This window comes from Eubalaena glacialis, chromosome 2, assembly GCF_028564815.1.
Source record: "Eubalaena glacialis isolate mEubGla1 chromosome 2, mEubGla1.1.hap2.+ XY, whole genome shotgun sequence".
Lineage (NCBI taxonomy): Eukaryota > Metazoa > Chordata > Mammalia > Artiodactyla > Balaenidae > Eubalaena > Eubalaena glacialis.
Window position 1 is genome coordinate 87,170,727 of NC_083717.1, and position 22,072 is coordinate 87,192,798.

Sequence of the window (22,072 nt, forward strand, 5' to 3'; positions counted from 1 at the left end):
CTACTGCTCATGGTCACTAATATTCACAAGGACGGCAGGGCTGTAAATGACTCATGCCCTCAAAAAATGTCCTGGGGTAGGGAATGGCCATAAAAATCCAAACGCGGTAAATTTTTCAAGAAGGCAATTTGAAGTTGTAAGTTTAGCTCAATCTTAAAAAAAATGAAAAGGACACTGAGAAATGCAAAACATCAGGAATTATTAGACGCATGCAAATCCAATCTACACAAAGGTATCACCTAACACCAGTCACAATGACCATCAGCAAAAAGTCAACAAACAATAGATGTTGAAGAAGTTGTGGAGAATAGTGTAACCTCTCGGTCTAAGTGGGATGTAAACTGGTAACAGCCAATAATAGGAACAGAATGGCAGTGCGTTTAAAGGTAAAAATTGAGTCACCATATGATCCGGAAGGCCCACTATTGGGCCTGTCACTTGTGAAAGCCAGAATCAAAAAGACACGGGATGGAAAATCGTGTATTGCAGCAGTATTTACAATAGCTAAGACATGGATACAAACAAAATGTCCATCATCAGATAAATGGACAAAGAAGAAGTGGTATACGTACCGAATGGAATAGTAGCCTCAGAAAAAAATGAACAGTGCCGTTTTCAGGACTACAGATGAGCCTAGAAATAATCATATTAGGTTAAGTTATTCAAAAGGGAATAACAAATATCCTATGATATCATTTATACATGTTATCCTAAGATTTCTACCAATGAACATATTTCCACAGAAAAAGACACTCACAGACTTATAAAACGAACGAATGGTTCGCCAAAATGAAAGGTGGGAGGATGGATAAATTAGGACTATGGGGATAACATACATATACTAATGTATGTTAAATGTATATAAACATATAACATATAAACTCTATGAATTATATAATCACCAATACATATAAAATATATAATCACGAAACACCTGCCAAATACCAAGGGAGGTCTACTCAACATTCTGTAAAAAATTACATGGTAACAGGATCCGAAGATGAACAGACATATGTATGAATCATTGAGCACATTCTGTACACCCAGACAATCACAACACTCTAATCGAATTTACTCCGATAAGAAAGAGAAATTAAATTTAAAAAACAAACATAAGTAAGGAGACATAAACTTCTGGGGGCTTATCCCAGCACACTCCTCTCTAATTTACAACCTCGGAACACTACCTCCAGGAAGACTCTGTTGCCCTAGTAACAAGAGGTGAGAACGTAATAATGCTGCCGCCTTGTGGCTGTTTCCCACAACAGCAGCTTTAAACCCAGTGCTAATGGTTGCTTAATAGTCACAAGGACTGCAGGGCTGTAAATGACACCTGCCCTCAAAAAATGCCCTGGGGTAGGGAATAGGCAAGAAAATTCAAGTTTTCTTTGACAAGTTTTTGAAGAAGTCAATATGAAGAGGGAAGTTGTACTCACTCTTTAAAAAAAAAAGGAAAAGAATAAAAAGCACATGCCTAAAGCTCAGTATAAGGAATTATTAGTCACATGCAAATCCAACCTCCAAAAAGGTTTCAGCTCACACCAGTCAAATGACCATCAGCAAACAGTCTACAAACTGTAAATGCTGAAGGGATTTTAGAGAACTGTGTACCTTGTAGCTGCTGGTGGGATGTAAAGTGGTAAGAGCACTAACGAAAACTGAATGGAGCTGCTTTAAAAGGTAAAAATTGAGCTACCATATGACGCGGCAGGGCACCTTTTGGGCCTGTAACCTAAGACCACCAGAATCGGAAAGACAGAGGCAGGCAAATGTGCACTGCAGCATTACTGAAATAGCCAAGACGTGGAAGCCAAAAAAAGGTCCATAAACAGATGAATGGACAAAGAAGAAGTGGTATACGGACTAAATGGAATAGTAGCCTCGGGAAAAAAAATGAAAAATGCCGTTTTCAGGACTACAGAGGAGCCTAGAAATAATCATATCAGGTTAAGTAAGTCAAAAGGGAATGACAAATATCCTATGATATCATTTATACCTGTTATCCTAAGATTGCTACAAATGGACATATTTCCACAGAAAAAGACACTCACAGACTTATAAAAGAAACTAATGGTTAACCAAAATGAAAGGTGGGAGGATGGATAAATTAGGATTATGGGGCTAACATACATATCCTAATGTATGTTAAATGTATATAAACATATAACATATAAACTCTATGAATTATATAATCACCAATACATATAAAATATATAATGACTAAACACCTACCAAATACCATGCGAGGTCTACTCAACATTCTGTAATAAGACACATGGTAACAGAATCCGAACATGAACAGACATATGTATGAATCATTGAGCAGATTCTGTACAGCCAGACAATCACAACACTCTAATCCAATATTCTCCGATAAGAAATAGAAATTAAATTAAAAAACAAACAGAAGTAAGGAGACATAAACTTCTGGGGGCTTGTCCCAGCACATTCCCCTCTAATTTACAACCTCGGAACACTACGTCCAGGAAGACTCTGGTGCCCTAATAACAAGAGGTGAGAACGTAATGATGCTGCCGCCTAGTGGGTGTTTCCCACAACAGCAGCTTTAAACCCAGTGCTAATGGTTGCTTAATAGTCACAAGGACTCAGGGCTGTAAATGGCATCTGCCCTCAAAAAATGCCCTGGGGTAGGGAATAGGCAAGAAAATTCAACACATGACAAATCTTTCAAGAAGTCAACATGAAGAGGGAAGTTGTACTCACACTTTAAAAAAAAAAGGAAAACAAAAAAATGGACATGCCTAAAGCTCAGTACAAGGAATTATTAGCCACATACAAATCCAACCTCCAAAAAGGTTTCAGCTCACACCAGTCAAATGACCATCAGCAAACAGTCTACAAACTAGAAATGCTGAAGGGGTTTTAGAGAACTGTGTACCTTCTAGCTGCTGGTGGGATGTAATTGGTAACAGCACTAACGAAAACTGAATGCAGCTGCTTTAAAAGGTAAAAATTGAGCTACCATATGATGCGGCAGGGCACCTTTTGGGCCTATAACCTAAGACCACCAGAATCGGAAAGACAGAGGCAGGCAAATGTGCACTGCAGCAATATTGAAATAGCCACGACATGGAAGCCAAAAGAAGGTCCATAAACAGATGAATGGACAGAGAAGAAGTGGTATATGGACAGAATGGAATATCAGTCACGAAAAAAATAAAAGAATGGCATATGCAGCACCACAGATGAGCCTAGAGATAATCACACAACGTGAAGTAAGTCAGAATGCGAAAGACAAATGTCCTATGATATCCCTTATGTTATCTGAAAATTCATAAACATGAACATATTTCCATAGAGAAAGACAATCTCAGAATGAGAAGACAACTTATGGTTAAGCCAAAGAAATGGTGTGAGGAATGGATAAATTAGGATATTGGGGTTAACACACATATACTAATACATATAAAAAATATAATCCCCAAAGACCTATGGAATACCAAGAGTGGTCTACTCAACACTCTGTAATAACCGACATGGAAAAGGACCCAAAGATCAATAGATATATGTATATGTGTAAATGAACAAGATTCTGTACACCTAGAACAAAAGACATTTTTCAATCAAATTTGCTCTGATAAAAACTACAACTTAAAGACACAAACAAGAATTAAGGAGGCTAAAACTTATCGGGGTTTGTCCTGGCACATTCCACTCTAATCTGCAACCTCAAAGCACAACTTGCAGCAAGGTTCTGTTTCCCTAGCAAGCAGAGTTGGCAACTTAGAAATGCTGCCACCCTAAGGCCGTTTCCTCAAAGAGCAGCTTTAAATCTACTGCTCATGGTCACTAATATTCACAAGGACGGCAGGGCTGTAAATGACTCATGCCCTCAAAAAATGTCCTGGGGTAGGGAATGGCCATAAAAATCCAAACGCGGTAAATTTTTCAAGAAGGCAATTTGAAGTTGTAAGTTTAGCTCAATCTTAAAAAAAATGAAAAGGACACTGAGAAATGCAAAACATCAGGAATTATTAGACGCATGCAAATCCAATCTACACAAAGGTATCACCTAACACCAGTCACAATGACCATCAGCAAAAAGTCAACAAACAATAGATGTTGAAGAAGTTGTGGAGAATAGTGTAACCTCTCGGTCTAAGTGGGATGTAAACTGGTAACAGCCAATAATAGGAACAGAATGGCAGTGCGTTTAAAGGTAAAAATTGAGTCACCATATGATCCGGAAGGCCCACTATTGGGCCTGTCACTTGTGAAAGCCAGAATCAAAAAGACACGGGATGGAAAATCGTGTATTGCAGCAGTATTTACAATAGCTAAGACATGGATACAAACAAAATGTCCATCATCAGATAAATGGACAAAGAAGAAGTGGTATACGTACCGAATGGAATAGTAGCCTCAGAAAAAAATGAACAGTGCCGTTTTCAGGACTGCAGATGAGCCTAGAAATAATCATATTAGGTTAAGTTATTCAAAAGGGAATAACAAATATCCTATGATATCATTTATACATGTTATCCTAAGATTTCTACCAATGAACATATTTCCACAGAAAAAGACACTCACAGACTTATAAAACAAACGAATGGTTCGCCAAAATGAAAGGTGGGAGGATGGATAAATTAGGACTATGGGGATAACATACATATACTAATGTATGTTAAATGTATATAAACATATAACATATAAACTCTATGAATTATATAATCACCAATACATATAAAATATATAATCACGAAACACCTGCCAAATACCAAGGGAGGTCTACTCAACATCCTGTAAAAAATTACATGGTAACAGGATCCGAAGATGAACAGACATATGTATGAATCATTGAGCACATTCTGTACAGCCAGACAATCACAACACTCTAATCGAATTTACTCCGATAAGAAAGAGAAATTAAATTTAAAAAACAAACATAAGTAAGGAGACATAAACTTCTGGGGGCTTATCCCAGCACACTCCTCTCTAATTTACAACCTCGGAACACTACCTCCAGGAAGACTCTGTTGCCCTAGTAACAAGAGGTGAGAACGTAATAATGCTGCCGCCTTGTGGCTGTTTCCCACAACAGCAGCTTTAAACCCAGTGCTAATGGTTGCTTAATAGTCACAAGGACTGCAGGGCTGTAAATGACACCTGCCCTCAAAAAATGCCCTGGGGTAGGGAATAGGCAAGAAAATTCAAGTTTTCTTTGACAAGTTTTTGAAGAAGTCAATATGAAGAGGGAAGTTGTACTCACTCTTTAAAAAAAAAAAAGGAAAAGAATAAAAAGCACATGCCTAAAGCTCAGTATAAGGAATTATTAGTCACATGCAAATCCAACCTCCAAAAAGGTTTCAGCTCACACCAGTCAAATGACCATCAGCAAACAGTCTACAAACTGTAAATGCTGAAGGGATTTTAGAGAACTGTGTACCTTGTAGCTGCTGGTGGGATGTAAAGTGGTAAGAGCACTAACGAAAACTGAATGGAGCTGCTTTAAAAGGTAAAAATTGAGCTACCATATGACGCGGCAGGGCACCTTTTGGGCCTGTAACCTAAGACCACCAGAATCGGAAAGACAGAGGCAGGCAAATGTGCACTGCAGCATTACTGAAATAGCCAAGACGTGGAAGCCAAAAAAAGGTCCATAAACAGATGAATGGACAAAGAAGAAGTGGTATACGGACTAAATGGAATAGTAGCCTCGGGAAAAAAATGAAAAATGCCGTTTTCAGGACTACAGAGGAGCCTAGAAATAATCATATCAGGTTAAGTAAGTCAAAAGGGAATGACAAATATCCTATGATATCATTTATACCTGTTATCCTAAGATTGCTACAAATGGACATATTTCCACAGAAAAAGACACTCACAGACTTATAAAAGAAACTAATGGTTAACCAAAATGAAAGGTGGGAGGATGGATACATTAGGATTATGGGGCTAACATACATATCCTAATGTATGTTAAATGTATATAAACATATAACATATAAACTCTATGAATTATATAATCACCAATACATATAAAATATATAATGACAAAACACCTACCAAATACCATGCGAGGACTACTCAACATTCTGTAATAAGACACATGGTAACAGAATCCGAACATGAACAGACATATGTATGAATCATTGAGCAGATTCTGTACAGCCAGACAATCACAACACTCTAATCCAATATTCTCCGATAAGAAATAGAAATTAAATTAAAAAACAAACAGAAGTAAGGAGACATAAACTTCTGGGGGCTTGTCCCAGCACATTCCCCTCTAATTTACAACCTCGGAACACTACGTCCAGGAAGACTCTGGTGCCCTAATAACAAGAGTTGAGAACGTAATGATGCTGCCGCCTAGTGGGTGTTTCCCACAACAGCAGCTTTAAACCCAGTGCTAATGGTTGCTTAATAGTCACAAGGACTCAGGGCTGTAAATGGCATCTGCCCTCAAAAAATGCCCTGGGGTAGGGAATAGGCAAGAAAATTCAACACATGACAAATCTTTCAAGAAGTCAACATGAAGAGGGAAGTTGTACTCACACTTTAAAAAAAAAAGGAAAAGAACAACATGGACATGCCTAAAGCTCAGTACAAGGAATTATTAGCCACATACAAATCCAACCTCCAAAAAGGTTTCAGCTCACACCAGTCAAATGACCATCAGCAAACAGTCTACAAACTAGAAATGCTGAAGGGGTTTTAGAGAACTGTGTACCTTCTAGCTGCTGGTGGGATGTAATTGGTAACAGCACTAACGAAAACTGAATGCAGCTGCTTTAAAAGGTAAAAATTGAGCTACCATATGATGCGGCAGGGCACCTTTTGGGCCTATAACCTAAGACCACCAGAATCGGAAAGACAGAGGCAGGCAAATGTGCACTGCAGCAATATTGAAATAGCCACGACATGGAAGCCAAAAGAAGGTCCATAAACAGATGAATGGACAGAGAAGAAGTGGTATATGGACAGAATGGAATATCAGTCACGAAAAAAATAAAAGAATGGCATATGCAGCACCACAGATGAGCCTAGAGATAATCACACAACGTGAAGTAAGTCAGAATGCGAAAGACAAATGTCCTATGATATCCCTTATGTTATCTGAAAATTCATAAACATGAACATATTTCCATAGAGAAAGACAATCTCAGAATGAGAAGACAACTTATGGTTAAGCCAAAGAAATGGTGTGAGGAATGGATAAATTAGGATATTGGGGTTAACACACATATACTAATACATATAAAAAATATAATCCCCAAAGACCTATGGAATACCAAGAGTGGTCTACTCAACACTCTGTAATAACCGACATGCAACAAGGACCCAAAGATCAATAGATATATGTATATGTGTAAATGAACAAGATTCTGTACACCTAGAACAAAAGACATTTTTCAATCAAATTTGCTCTGATAAAAACTACAACTTAAAGACACAAACAAGAATTAAGGAGGCTAAAACTTATCGGGGTTTGTCCTGGCACATTCCACTCTAATCTGCAACCTCAAAGCACAACTTGCAGCAAGGTTCTGTTTCCCTAGCAAGCAGAGTTGGCAACTTAGAAATGCTGCCACCCTAAGGCCGTTTCCTCAAAGAGCAGCTTTAAATCTACTGCTCATGGTCACTAATATTCACAAGGACGGCAGGGCTGTAAATGACTCATGCCCTCAAAAAATGTCCTGGGGTAGGGAATGGCCATAAAAATCCAAACGCGGTAAATTTTTCAAGAAGGCAATTTGAAGTTGTAAGTTTAGCTCAATCTTAAAAAAAATGAAAAGGACACTGAGAAATGCAAAACATCAGGAATTATTAGACGCATGCAAATCCAATCTACACAAAGGTATCACCTAACACCAGTCACAATGACCATCAGCAAAAAGTCAACAAACAATAGATGTTGAAGAAGTTGTGGAGAATAGTGTAACCTCTCGGTCTAAGTGGGATGTAAACTGGTAACAGCCAATAATAGGAACAGAATGGCAGTGCGTTTAAAGGTAAAAATTGAGTCACCATATGATCCGGAAGGCCCACTATTGGGCCTGTCACTTGTGAAAGCCAGAATCAAAAAGACACGGGATGGAAAATCGTGTATTGCAGCAGTATTTACAATAGCTAAGACATGGATACAAACAAAATGTCCATCATCAGATAAATGGACAAAGAAGAAGTGGTATACGTACCGAATGGAATAGTAGCCTCAGAAAAAAATGAACAGTGCCGTTTTCAGGACTACAGATGAGCCTAGAAATAATCATATTAGGTTAAGTTATTCAAAAGGGAATGACAAATATCCTATGATATCATTTATACCTGTTATCCTAAGATTGCTACAAATGGACATATTTCCACAGAAAAAGACACTCACAGACTTATAAAACGAACGAATGGTTCGCCAAAATGAAAGGTGGGAGGATGGATAAATTAGGACTATGGGGATAACATACATATACTAATGTATGTTAAATGTATATAAACATATAACATATAAACTCTATGAATTATATAATCACCAATACATATAAAATATATAATCACGAAACACCTGCCAAATACCAAGGGAGGTCTACTCAACATTCTGTAAAAAATTACATGGTAACAGGATCCGAAGATGAACAGACATATGTATGAATCATTGAGCACATTCTGTACAGCCAGACAATCACAACACTCTAATCGAATTTACTCCCATAAGAAAGAGAAATTAAATTTAAAAAACAAACATAAGTAAGGAGACATAAACTTCTGGGGGCTTATCCCAGCACACTCCTCTCTAATTTACAACCTCGGAACACTACCTCCAGGAAGACTCTGTTGCCCTAGTAACAAGAGGTGAGAACGTAATAATGCTGCCGCCTTGTGGCTGTTTCCCACAACAGCAGCTTTAAACCCAGTGCTAATGGTTGCTTAATAGTCACAAGGACTGCAGGGCTGTAAATGACACCTGCCCTCAAAAAATGCCCTGGGGTAGGGAATAGGCAAGAAAATTCAAGTTTTCTTTGACAAGTTTTTGAAGAAGTCAATATGAAGAGGGAAGTTGTACTCACTCTTTAAAAAAAAAAAGGAAAAGAATAAAAAGCACATGCCTAAAGCTCAGTATAAGGAATTATTAGTCACATGCAAATCCAACCTCCAGAAAGCTTTCAGCTCACACCAGTCAAATGACCATCAGCAAACAGTCTACAAACTGTAAATGCTGAAGGGATTTTAGAGAACTGTGTACCTTGTAGCTGCTGGTGGGATGTAAAGTGGTAAGAGCACTAACGAAAACTGAATGGAGCTGCTTTAAAAGGTAAAAATTGAGCTACCATATGACGCGGCAGGGCACCTTTTGGGCCTGTAACCTAAGACCACCAGAATCGGAAAGACAGAGGCAGGCAAATGTGCACTGCAGCATTACTGAAATAGCCAAGACGTGGAAGCCAAAAAAAGGTCCATAAACAGATGAATGGACAAAGAAGAAGTGGTATACGGACTAAATGGAATAGTAGCCTCGGGAAAAAAAATGAAAAATGCCGTTTTCAGGACTACAGATGAGCCTAGAAATAATCATATCAGGTTAAGTAAGTCAAAAGGGAATGACAAATATCCTATGATATCATTTATACCTGTTATCCTAAGATTGCTACAAATGGACATATTTCCACAGAAAAAGACACTCACAGACTTATAAAAGAAACTAATGGTTAACCAAAATGAAAGGTGGGAGGATGGATAAATTAGGATTATGGGGCTAACATACATGTACTAATGTATGTTAAATGTATATAAACATATAACATATAAACTCTATGAATTATATAATCACCAATACATATAAAATATATAATGACAAAACACCTACCAAATACCATGCGAGGTCTACTCAACATTCTGTAATAAGACACATGGTAACAGAATCCGAACATGAACAGACATATGTATGAATCATTGAGCAGATTCTGTACAGCCAGACAATCACAACACTCTAATCCAATATTCTCCGATAAGAAATAGAAATTAAATTAAAAAACAAACAGAAGTAAGGAGACATAAACTTCTGGGGGCTTGTCCCAGCACATTCCCCTCTAATTTACAACCTCGGAACACTACGTCCAGGAAGACTCTGGTGCCCTAATAACAAGAGTTGAGAACGTAATGATGCTGCCGCCTAGTGGGTGTTTCCCACAACAGCAGCTTTAAACCCAGTGCTAATGGTTGCTTAATAGTCACAAGGACTCAGGGCTGTAAATGGCATCTGCCCTCAAAAAATGCCCTGGGGTAGGGAATAGGCAAGAAAATTCAACACATGACAAATCTTTCAAGAAGTCAACATGAAGAGGGAAGTTGTACTCACACTTTAAAAAAAAAAGGAAAACAAAAAAATGGACATGCCTAAAGCTCAGTACAAGGAATTATTAGCCACATACAAATCCAACCTCCAAAAAGGTTTCAGCTCACACCAGTCAAATGACCATCAGCAAACAGTCTACAAACTAGAAATGCTGAAGGGGTTTTAGAGAACTGTGTACCTTCTAGCTGCTGGTGGGATGTAATTGGTAACAGCACTAACGAAAACTGAATGCAGCTGCTTTAAAAGGTAAAAATTGAGCTACCATATGATGCGGCAGGGCACCTTTTGGGCCTATAACCTAAGACCACCAGAATCGGAAAGACAGAGGCAGGCAAATGTGCACTGCAGCAATATTGAAATAGCCACGACATGGAAGCCAAAAGAAGGTCCATAAACAGATGAATGGACAGAGAAGAAGTGGTATATGGACAGAATGGAATATCAGTCACGAAAAAAATAAAAGAATGGCATATGCAGCACCACAGATGAGCCTAGAGATAATCACACAACGTGAAGTAAGTCAGAATGCGAAAGACAAATGTCCTATGATATCCCTTATGTTATCTGAAAATTCATAAACATGAACATATTTCCATAGAGAAAGACAATCTCAGAATGAGAAGACAACTTATGGTTAAGCCAAAGAAAAGGTGTGAGGAATGGATAAATTAGGATATTGGGGTTAACACACATATACTAATACATATAAAAAATATAATCCCCAAAGACCTATGGAATACCAAGAGTGGTCTACTCAACACTCTGTAATAACCGACATGGAAAAGGACCCAAAGATCAATAGATATATGTATATGTGTAAATGAACAAGATTCTGTACACCTAGAACAAAAGACATTTTTCAATCAAATTTGCTCTGATAAAAACTACAACTTAAAGACACAAACAAGAATTAAGGAGGCTAAAACTTATCGGGGTTTGTCCTGGCACATTCCACTCTAATCTGCAACCTCAAAGCACAACTTGCAGCAAGGTTCTGTTTCCCTAGCAAGCAGAGTTGGCAACTTAGAAATGCTGCCACCCTAAGGCCGTTTCCTCAAAGAGCAGCTTTAAATCTACTGCTCATGGTCACTAATATTCACAAGGACGGCAGGGCTGTAAATGACTCATGCCCTCAAAAAATGTCCTGGGGTAGGGAATGGCCATAAAAATCCAAACGCGGTAAATTTTTCAAGAAGGCAATTTGAAGTTGTAAGTTTAGCTCAATCTTAAAAAAAATGAAAAGGACACTGAGAAATGCAAAACATCAGGAATTATTAGACGCATGCAAATCCAATCTACACAAAGGTATCACCTAACACCAGTCACAATGACCATCAGCAAAAAGTCAACAAACAATAGATGTTGAAGAAGTTGTGGAGAATAGTGTAACCTCTCGGTCTAAGTGGGATGTAAACTGGTAACAGCCAATAATAGGAACAGAATGGCAGTGCGTTTAAAGGTAAAAATTGAGTCACCATATGATCCGGAAGGCCCACTATTGGGCCTGTCACTTGTGAAAGCCAGAATCAAAAAGACACGGGATGGAAAATCGTGTATTGCAGCAGTATTTACAATAGCTAAGACATGGATACAAACAAAATGTCCATCATCAGATAAATGGACAAAGAAGAAGTGGTATACGTACCGAATGGAATAGTAGCCTCAGAAAAAAATGAACAGTGCCGTTTTCAGGACTACAGATGAGCCTGGAAATAATCATATTAGGTTAAGTTATTCAAAAGGGAATAACAAATATCCTATGATATCATTTATACATGTTATCCTAAGATTTCTACCAATGAACATATTTCCACAGAAAAAGACACTCACAGACTTATAAAACAAACGAATGGTTCGCCAAAATGAAAGGTGGGAGGATGGATAAATTAGGACTATGGGGATAACATACATATACTAATGTATGTTAAATGTATATAAACATATAACATATAAACTCTATGAATTATATAATCACCAATACATATAAAATATATAATCACGAAACACCTGCCAAATACCAAGGGACGTCTACTCAACATCCTGTAAAAAATTACATGGTAACAGGATCCGAAGATGAACAGACATATGTATGAATCATTGAGCACATTCTGTACAGCCAGACAATCACAACACTCTAATCGAATTTACTCCGATAAGAAAGAGAAATTAAATTTAAAAAACAAACATAAGTAAGGAGACATAAACTTCTGGGGGCTTATCCCAGCACACTCCTCTCTAACTTACAACCTCGGAACACTACCTCCAGGAAGACTCTGTTGCCCTAGTAACAAGAGGTGAGAACGTAATAATGCTGCCGCCTTGTGGCTGTTTCCCACAACAGCAGCTTTAAACCCAGTGCTAATGGTTGCTTAATAGTCACAAGGACTGCAGGGCTGTAAATGACACCTGCCCTCAAAAAATGCCCTGGGGTAGGGAATAGGCAAGAAAATTCAAGTTTTCTTTGACAAGTTTTTGAAGAAGTCAATATGAAGAGGGAAGTTGTACTCACTCTTTAAAAAAAAAAAAGGAAAAGAATAAAAAGCACATGCCTAAAGCTCAGTATAAGGAATTATTAGTCACATGCAAATCCAACCTCCAAAAAGGTTTCAGCTCACACCAGTCAAATGACCATCAGCAAAAAGTCTACAAACTGTAAATGCTGAAGGGATTTTAGAGAACTGTGTACCTTGTAGCTGCTGGTGGGATGTAAAGTGGTAAGAGCACTAACGAAAACTGAATGGAGCTGCTTTAAAAGGTAAAAATTGAGCTACCATATGACGCGGCAGGGCACCTTTTGGGCCTGTAACCTAAGACCACCAGAATCGGAAAGACAGAGGCAGGCAAATGTGCACTGCAGCATTACTGAAATAGCCAAGACGTGGAAGCCAAAAAAAGGTCCATAAACAGATGAATGGACAAAGAAGAAGTGGTATACGGACTAAATGGAATAGTAGCCTCGGGAAAAAAATGAAAAATGCCGTTTTCAGGACTACAGATGAGCCTAGAAATAATCATATCAGGTTAAGTAAGTCAAAAGGGAATGACAAATATCCTATGATATCATTTATACCTGTTATCCTAAGATTGCTACAAATGGACATATTTCCACAGAAAAAGACACTCACAGACTTATAAAAGAAACTAATGGTTAACCAAAATGAAAGGTGGGAGGATGGATACATTAGGATTATGGGGCTAACATACATATCTTAATGTATGTTAAATGTATATAAACATATAACATATAAACTCTATGAATTATATAATCACCAATACATATAAAATATATAATGACAAAACACCTACCAAATACCATGCGAGGTCTACTCAACATTCTGTAATAAGACACATGGTAACAGAATCCGAACATGAACAGACATATGTATGAATCATTGAGCAGATTCTGTACAGCCAGACAATCACAACACTCTAATCCAATATTCTCCGATAAGAAATAGAAATTAAATTAAAAAACAAACAGAAGTAAGGAGACATAAACTTCTGGGGGCTTGTCCCAGCACATTCCCCTCTAATTTACAACCTCGGAACACTACGTCCAGGAAGACTCTGGTGCCCTAATAACAAGAGTTGAGAACGTAATGATGCTGCCGCCTAGTGGGTGTTTCCCACAACAGCAGCTTTAAACCCAGTGCTAATGGTTGCTTAATAGTCACAAGGACTCAGGGCTGTAAATGGCATCTGCCCTCAAAAAATGCCCTGGGGTAGGGAATAGGCAAGAAAATTCAACACATGACAAATCTTTCAAGAAGTCAACATGAAGAGGGAAGTTGTACTCACACTTTAAAAAAAAAAGGAAAAGAACAACATGGACATGCCTAAAGCTCAGTACAAGGAATTATTAGCCACATACAAATCCAACCTCCAAAAAGGTTTCAGCTCACACCAGTCAAATGACCATCAGCAAACAGTCTACAAACTAGAAATGCTGAAGGGGTTTTAGAGAACTGTGTACCTTCTAGCTGCTGGTGGGATGTAATTGGTAACAGCACTAACGAAAACTGAATGCAGCTGCTTTAAAAGGTAAAAATTGAGCTACCATATGATGCGGCAGGGCACCTTTTGGGCCTATAACCTAAGACCACCAGAATCGGAAAGACAGAGGCAGGCAAATGTGCACTGCAGCAATATTGAAATAGCCACGACATGGAAGCCAAAAGAAGGTCCATAAACAGATGAATGGACAGAGAAGAAGTGGTATATGGACAGAATGGAATATCAGTCACGAAAAAAATAAAAGAATGGCATATGCAGCACCACAGATGAGCCTAGAGATAATCACACAACGTGAAGTAAGTCAGAATGCGAAAGACAAATGTCCTATGATATCCCTTATGTTATCTGAAAATTCATAAACATGAACATATTTCCATAGAGAAAGACAATCTCAGAATGAGAAGACAACTTATGGTTAAGCCAAAGAAAAGGTGTGAGGAATGGATAAATTAGGATATTGGGGTTAACACACATATACTAATACATATAAAAAATATAATCCCCAAAGACCTATGGAATACCAAGAGTGGTCTACTCAACACTCTGTAATAACCGACATGCAAAAAGGACCCAAAGATCAATAGATATATGTATATGTGTAAATGAACAAGATTCTGTACACCTAGAACAAAAGACATTTTTCAATCAAATTTGCTCTGATAAAAACTACAACTTAAAGACACAAACAAGAATTAAGGAGGCTAAAACTTATCGGGGTTTGTCCTGGCACATTCCACTCTAATCTGCAACCTCAAAGCACAACTTGCAGCAAGGTTCTGTTTCCCTAGCAAGCAGAGTTGGCAACTTAGAAATGCTGCCACCCTAAGGCCGTTTCCTCAAAGAGCAGCTTTAAATCTACTGCTCATGGTCACTAATATTCACAAGGACGGCAGGGCTGTAAATGACTCATGCCCTCAAAAAATGTCCTGGGGTAGGGAATGGCCATAAAAATCCAAACGCGGTAAATTTTTCAAGAAGGCAATTTGAAGTTGTAAGTTTAGCTCAATCTTAAAAAAAATGAAAAGGACACTGAGAAATGCAAAACATCAGGAATTATTAGACGCATGCAAATCCAATCTACACAAAGGTATCACCTAACACCAGTCACAATGACCATCAGCAAAAAGTCAACAAACAATAGATGTTGAAGAAGTTGTGGAGAATAGTGTAACCTCTCGGTCTAAGTGGGATGTAAACTGGTAACAGCCAATAATAGGAACAGAATGGCAGTGCGTTTAAAGGTAAAAATTGAGTCACCATATGATCCGGAAGGCCCACTATTGGGCCTGTCACTTGTGAAAGCCAGAATCAAAAAGACACGGGATGGAAAATCGTGTATTGCAGCAGTATTTACAATAGCTAAGACATGGATACAAACAAAATGTCCATCATCAGATAAATGGACAAAGAAGAAGTGGTATACGTACCGAATGGAATAGTAGCCTCAGAAAAAAATGAACAGTGCCGTTTTCAGGACTACAGATGAGCCTGGAAATAATCATATTAGGTTAAGTTATTCAAAAGGGAATAACAAATATCCTATGATATCATTTATACATGTTATCCTAAGATTTCTACCAATGAACATATTTCCACAGAAAAAGACACTCACAGACTTATAAAACAAACGAATGGTTCGCCAAAATGAAAGGTGGGAGGATGGATAAATTAGGACTATGGGGATAACATACATATACTAATGTATGTTAAATGTATATAAACATATAACATATAAACTCTATGAATTATATAATCACCAATACATATAAAATATATAATCACGAAACACCTGCCAAATACCAAGGGACGTCTACTCAACATCCTGTAAAAAATTACATGGTAACAGGATCCGAAGATGAACAGACATATGTATGAATCATTGAGCACATTCTGTACAGCCAGACAATCACAACACTCTAATCGAATTTACTCCGATAAGAAAGAGAAATTAAATTTAAAAAACAAACATAAGTAAGGAGACATAAACTTCTGGGGGCTTATCCCAGCACACTCCTCTCTAACTTACAACCTCGGAACACTACCTCCAGGAAGACTCTGTTGCCCTAGTAACAAGAGGTGAGAACGTAATAATGCTGCCGCCTTGTGGCTGTTTCCCACAACAGCAGCTTTAAACCCAGTGCTAATGGTTGCTTAATAGTCACAAGGACTGCAGGGCTGTAAATGACACCTGCCCTCAAAAAATGCCCTGGGGTAGGGAATAGGCAAGAAAATTCAAGTTTTCTTTGACAAGTTTTTGAAGAAGTCAATATGAAGAGGGAAGTTGTACTCACTCTTTAAAAAAAAAAAAGGAAAAGAATAAAAAGCACATGCCTAAAGCTCAGTATAAGGAATTATTAGTCACATGCAAATCCAACCTCCAAAAAGGTTTCAGCTCACACCAGTCAAATGACCATCAGCAAAAAGTCTACAAACTGTAAATGCTGAAGGGATTTTAGAGAACTGTGTACCTTGTAGCTGCTGGTGGGATGTAAAGTGGTAAGAGCACTAACGAAAACTGAATGGAGCTGCTTTAAAAGGTAAAAATTGAGCTACCATATGACGCGGCAGGGCACCTTTTGGGCCTGTAACCTAAGACCACCAGAATCGGAAAGACAGAGGCAGGCAAATGTGCACTGCAGCATTACTGAAATAGCCAAGACGTGGAAGCAAAAGAAAGGTCCATAAACAGATGAATGGACAAAGAAGAAGTGGTATACGGACTAAATGGAATAGTAGCCTCGGGAAAAAAATGAAAAATGCCGTTTTCAGGACTACAGATGAGCCTAGAAATAATCATATCAGGTTAAGTAAGTCAAAAGGGAATGACAAATATCCTATGATATCATTTATACCTGTTATCCTAAGATTGCTACAAATGGACATATTTCCACAGAAAAAGACACTCACAGACTTATAAAAGAAACTAATGGTTAACCAAAATGAAAGGTGGGAGGATGGATACATTAGGATTATGGGGCTAACATACATATCCTAATGTATGTTAAATGTATATAAACATATAACATATAAACTCTATGAATTATATAATCACCAATACATATAAAATATATAATGACAAAACACCTACCAAATACCATGCGAGGTCTACTCAACATTCTGTAATAAGACACATGGTAACAGAATCCGAACATGAACAGACATATGTATGAATCATTGAGCAGATTCTGTACAGCCAGACAATCACAACACTCTAATCCAATATTCTCCGATAAGAAATAGAAATTAAATTAAAAAACAAACAGAAGTAAGGAGACATAAACTTCTGGGGGCTTGTCCCAGCACATTCCCCTCTAATTTACAACCTCGGAACACTACGTCCAGGAAGACTCTGGTGCCCTAATAACAAGAGTTGAGAACGTAATGATGCTGCCGCCTAGTGGGTGTTTCCCACAACAGCAGCTTTAAACCCAGTGCTAATGGTTGCTTAATAGTCACAAGGACTCAGGGCTGTAAATGGCATCTGCCCTCAAAAAATGCCCTGGGGTAGGGAATAGGCAAGAAAATTCAACACATGACAAATCTTTCAAGAAGTCAACATGAAGAGGGAAGTTGTACTCACACTTTAAAAAAAAAAGGAAAACAAAAAAATGGACATGCCTAAAGCTCAGTACAAGGAATTATTAGCCACATACAAATCCAACCTCCAAAAAGGTTTCAGCTCACACCAGTCAAATGACCATCAGCAAACAGTCTACAAACTAGAAATGCTGAAGGGGTTTTAGAGAACTGTGTACCTTCTAGCTGCTGGTGGGATGTAATTGGTAACAGCACTAACGAAAACTGAATGCAGCTGCTTTAAAAGGTAAAAATTGAGCTACCATATGATGCGGCAGGGCACCTTTTGGGCCTATAACCGAAGACCACCAGAATCGGAAAGACAGAGGCAGGCAAATGTGCACTGCAGCAATATTGAAATAGCCACGACATGGAAGCCAAAAGAAGGTCCATAAACAGATGAATGGACAGAGAAGAAGTGGTATATGGACAGAATGGAATATCAGTCACGAAAAAAATAAAAGAATGGCATATGCAGCACCACAGGTGAGCCTAGAGATAATCACACAACGTGAAGTAAGTCAGAATGCGAAAGACAAATGTCCTATGATATCCCTTATGTTATCTGAAAATTCATAAACATGAACATATTTCCATAGAGAAAGACAATCTCAGAATGAGAAGACAACTTATGGTTAAGCCAAAGAAAAGGTGTGAGGAATGGATAAATTAGGATATTGGGGTTAACACACATATACTAATACATATAAAAAATATAATCCCCAAAGACCTATGGAATACCAAGAGTGGTCTACTCAACACTCTGTAATAACCGACATGGAAAAGGACCCAAAGATCAATAGATATATGTATATGCGTAAATGAACAAGATTCTGTACACCTAGAACAAAAGACATTTTTCAATCAAATTTGCTCTGATAAAAACTACAACTTAAAGACACAAACAAGAATTAAGGAGGCTAAAACTTATCGGGGTTTGTCCTGGCACATTCCACTCTAATCTGCAACCTAAAAGCACAACTTGCAGCAAGGTTCTGTTTCCCTAGCAAGCAGAGTTGGCAACTTAGAAATGCTGCCACCCTAAGGCCGTTTCCTCAAAGAGCAGCTTTAAATCTACTGCTCATGGTCACTAATATTCACAAGGACGGCAGGGCTGTAAATGACTCATGCCCTCAAAAAATGTCCTGGGGTAGGGAATGGCCATAAAAATCCAAACGCGGTAAATTTTTCAAGAAGGCAATTTGAAGTTGTAAGTTTAGCTCAATCTTAAAAAAAATGAAAAGGACACTGAGAAATGCAAAACATCAGGAATTATTAGACGCATGCAAATCCAATCTACACAAAGGTATCACCTAACACCAGTCACAATGACCATCAGCAAAAAGTCAACAAACAATAGATGTTGAAGAAGCTGTGGAGCATAGTGTAACCTCTCGGTCTAAGTGGGATGTAAACTGGTAACAGCCAATAATAGGAACAGAATGGCAGTGCGTTTAAAGGTAAAAATTGAGTCACCATATGATCCGGAAGGCCCACTATTGGGCCTGTCACTTGTGAAAGCCAGAATCAAAAAGACACGGGATGGAAAATCGTGTATTGCAGCAGTATTTACAATAGCTAAGACATGGATACAAACAAAATGTCCATCATCAGATAAATGGACAAAGAAGAAGTGGTATACGTACCGAATGGAATAGTAGCCTCAGAAAAAAATGAACAGTGCCGTTTTCAGGACTACAGATGAGCCTAGAAATAATCATATCAGGTTAAGTAAGTCAAAAGGGAATGACAAATATCCTATGATATCATTTATACCTGTTATCCTAAGATTGCTACAAATGGACATATTTCCACAGAAAAAGACACTCACAGACTTATAAAAGAAACTAATGGTTAACCAAAATGAAAGGTGGGAGGATGGATACATTAGGATTATGGGGCTAACATACATATCCTAATGTATGTTAAATGTATATAAACATATAACATATAAACTCTATGAATTATATAATCACCAATACATATAAAATATATAATGACAAAACACCTACCAAATACCATGCGAGGTCTACTCAACATTCTGTAATAAGACACATGGTAACAGAATCCGAACATGAACAGACATATGTATGAATCATTGAGCAGATTCTGTACAGCCAGACAATCACAACACTCTAATCCAATATTCTCCGATAAGAAACAGAAATTAAATTAAAAAACAAACAGAAGTAAGGAGACATAAACTTCTGGGGGCTTGTCCCAGCACATTCCCCTCTAATTTACAACCTCGGAACACTACGTCCAGGAAGACTCTGGTGCCCTAATAACAAGAGTTGAGAACGTAATGATGCTGCCGCCTAGTGGGTGTTTCCCACAACAGCAGCTTTAAACCCAGTGCTAATGGTTGCTTAATAGTCACAAGGACTCAGGGCTGTAAATGGCATCTGCCCTCAAAAAATGCCCTGGGGTAGGGAATAGGCAAGAAAATTCAACACATGACAAATCTTTCAAGAAGTCAACATGAAGAGGGAAGTTGTACTCACACTTTAAAAAAAAAAGGAAAACAAAAAAATGGACATGCCTAAAGCTCAGTACAAGGAATTATTAGCCACATACAAATCCAACCTCCAAAAAGGTTTCAGCTCACACCAGTCAAATGACCATCAGCAAACAGTCTACAAACTAGAAATGCTGAAGGGGTTTTAGAGAACTGTGTACCTTCTAGCTGCTGGTGGGATGTAATTGGTAACAGCACTAACGAAAACTGAATGCAGCTGCTTTAAAAGGTAAAAATTGAGCTACCATATGATGCGGCAGGGCACCTTTTGGGCCTATAACCGAAGACCACCAGAATCGGAAAGACAGAGGCAGGCAAATGTGCACTGCAGCAATATTGAAATAGCCACGACATGGAAGCCAAAAGAAGGTCCATAAACAGATGAATGGACAGAGAAGAAGTGGTATATGGACAGAATGGAATATCAGTCACGAAAAAAATAAAAGAATGGCATATGCAGCACCACAGATGAGCCTAGAGATAATCACACAACGTGAAGTAAGTCAGAATGCGAAAGACAAATGTCCTATGATATCCCTTATGTTATCTGAAAATTCATAAACATGAACATATTTCCATAGAGAAAGACAATCTCAGACTGAGAAGACAACTTATGGTTAAGCCAAAGAAATGGTGTGAAGAATGGATAAATTAGGATATTGGGGTTAACACACATATACTAATACATATAGAAAATACAATCCCCAAAGACCTATGGAATACCAAGAGTGGTCTACTCAACACTCTGTAATAACCGACATGCAAAAAGGACCCAAAGATCAATAGATATATGTATATGTGTAAATGAACAAGATTCTGTACACCTAGAACAAAAGACATTTTTCAATCAAATTTGCTCTGATAAAAACTACAACTTAAAGACACAAACAAGAATTAAGGAGGCTAAAACTTATTGGGGTTTGTCCTGGCACATTCCACTCTAATCTGCAACCTCAAAGCACAACTTGCAGCAAGGTTCTGTTTCCCTAGCAAGCAGAGTTGGCAACTTAGAAATGCTGCCACCCTAAGGCCGTTTCCTCAAAGAGCAGCTTTAAATCTACTGCTCATGGTCACTAATATTCACAAGGACGGCAGGGCTGTAAATGACTCATGCCCTCAAAAAATGTCCTGGGGTAGGGAATGGCCATAAAAATCCAAACGCGGTAAATTTTTCAAGAAGGCAATTTGAAGTTGTAAGTTTAGCTCAATCTTAAAAAAAATGAAAAGGACACTGAGAAATGCAAAACATCAGGAATTATTAGACGCATGCAAATCCAATCTACACAAAGGTATCACCTAACACCAGTCACAATGACCATCAGCAAAAAGTCAACAAACAATAGATGTTGAAGAAGTTGTGGAGAATAGTGTAACCTCTCGGTCTACGTGGGATGTAAACTGGTAACAGCCAATAATAGGAACAGAATGGCAGTGCGTTTAAAGGTAAAAATTGAGTCACCATATGATCCGGAAGGCCCACTATTGGGCCTGTCACTTGTGAAAGCCAGAATCAAAAAGACACGGGATGGAAAATCGTGTATTGCAGCAGTATTTACAATAGCTAAGACATGGATACAAACAAAATGTCCATCATCAGATAAATGGACAAAGAAGAAGTGGTATACGTACCGAATGGAATAGTAGCCTCAGAA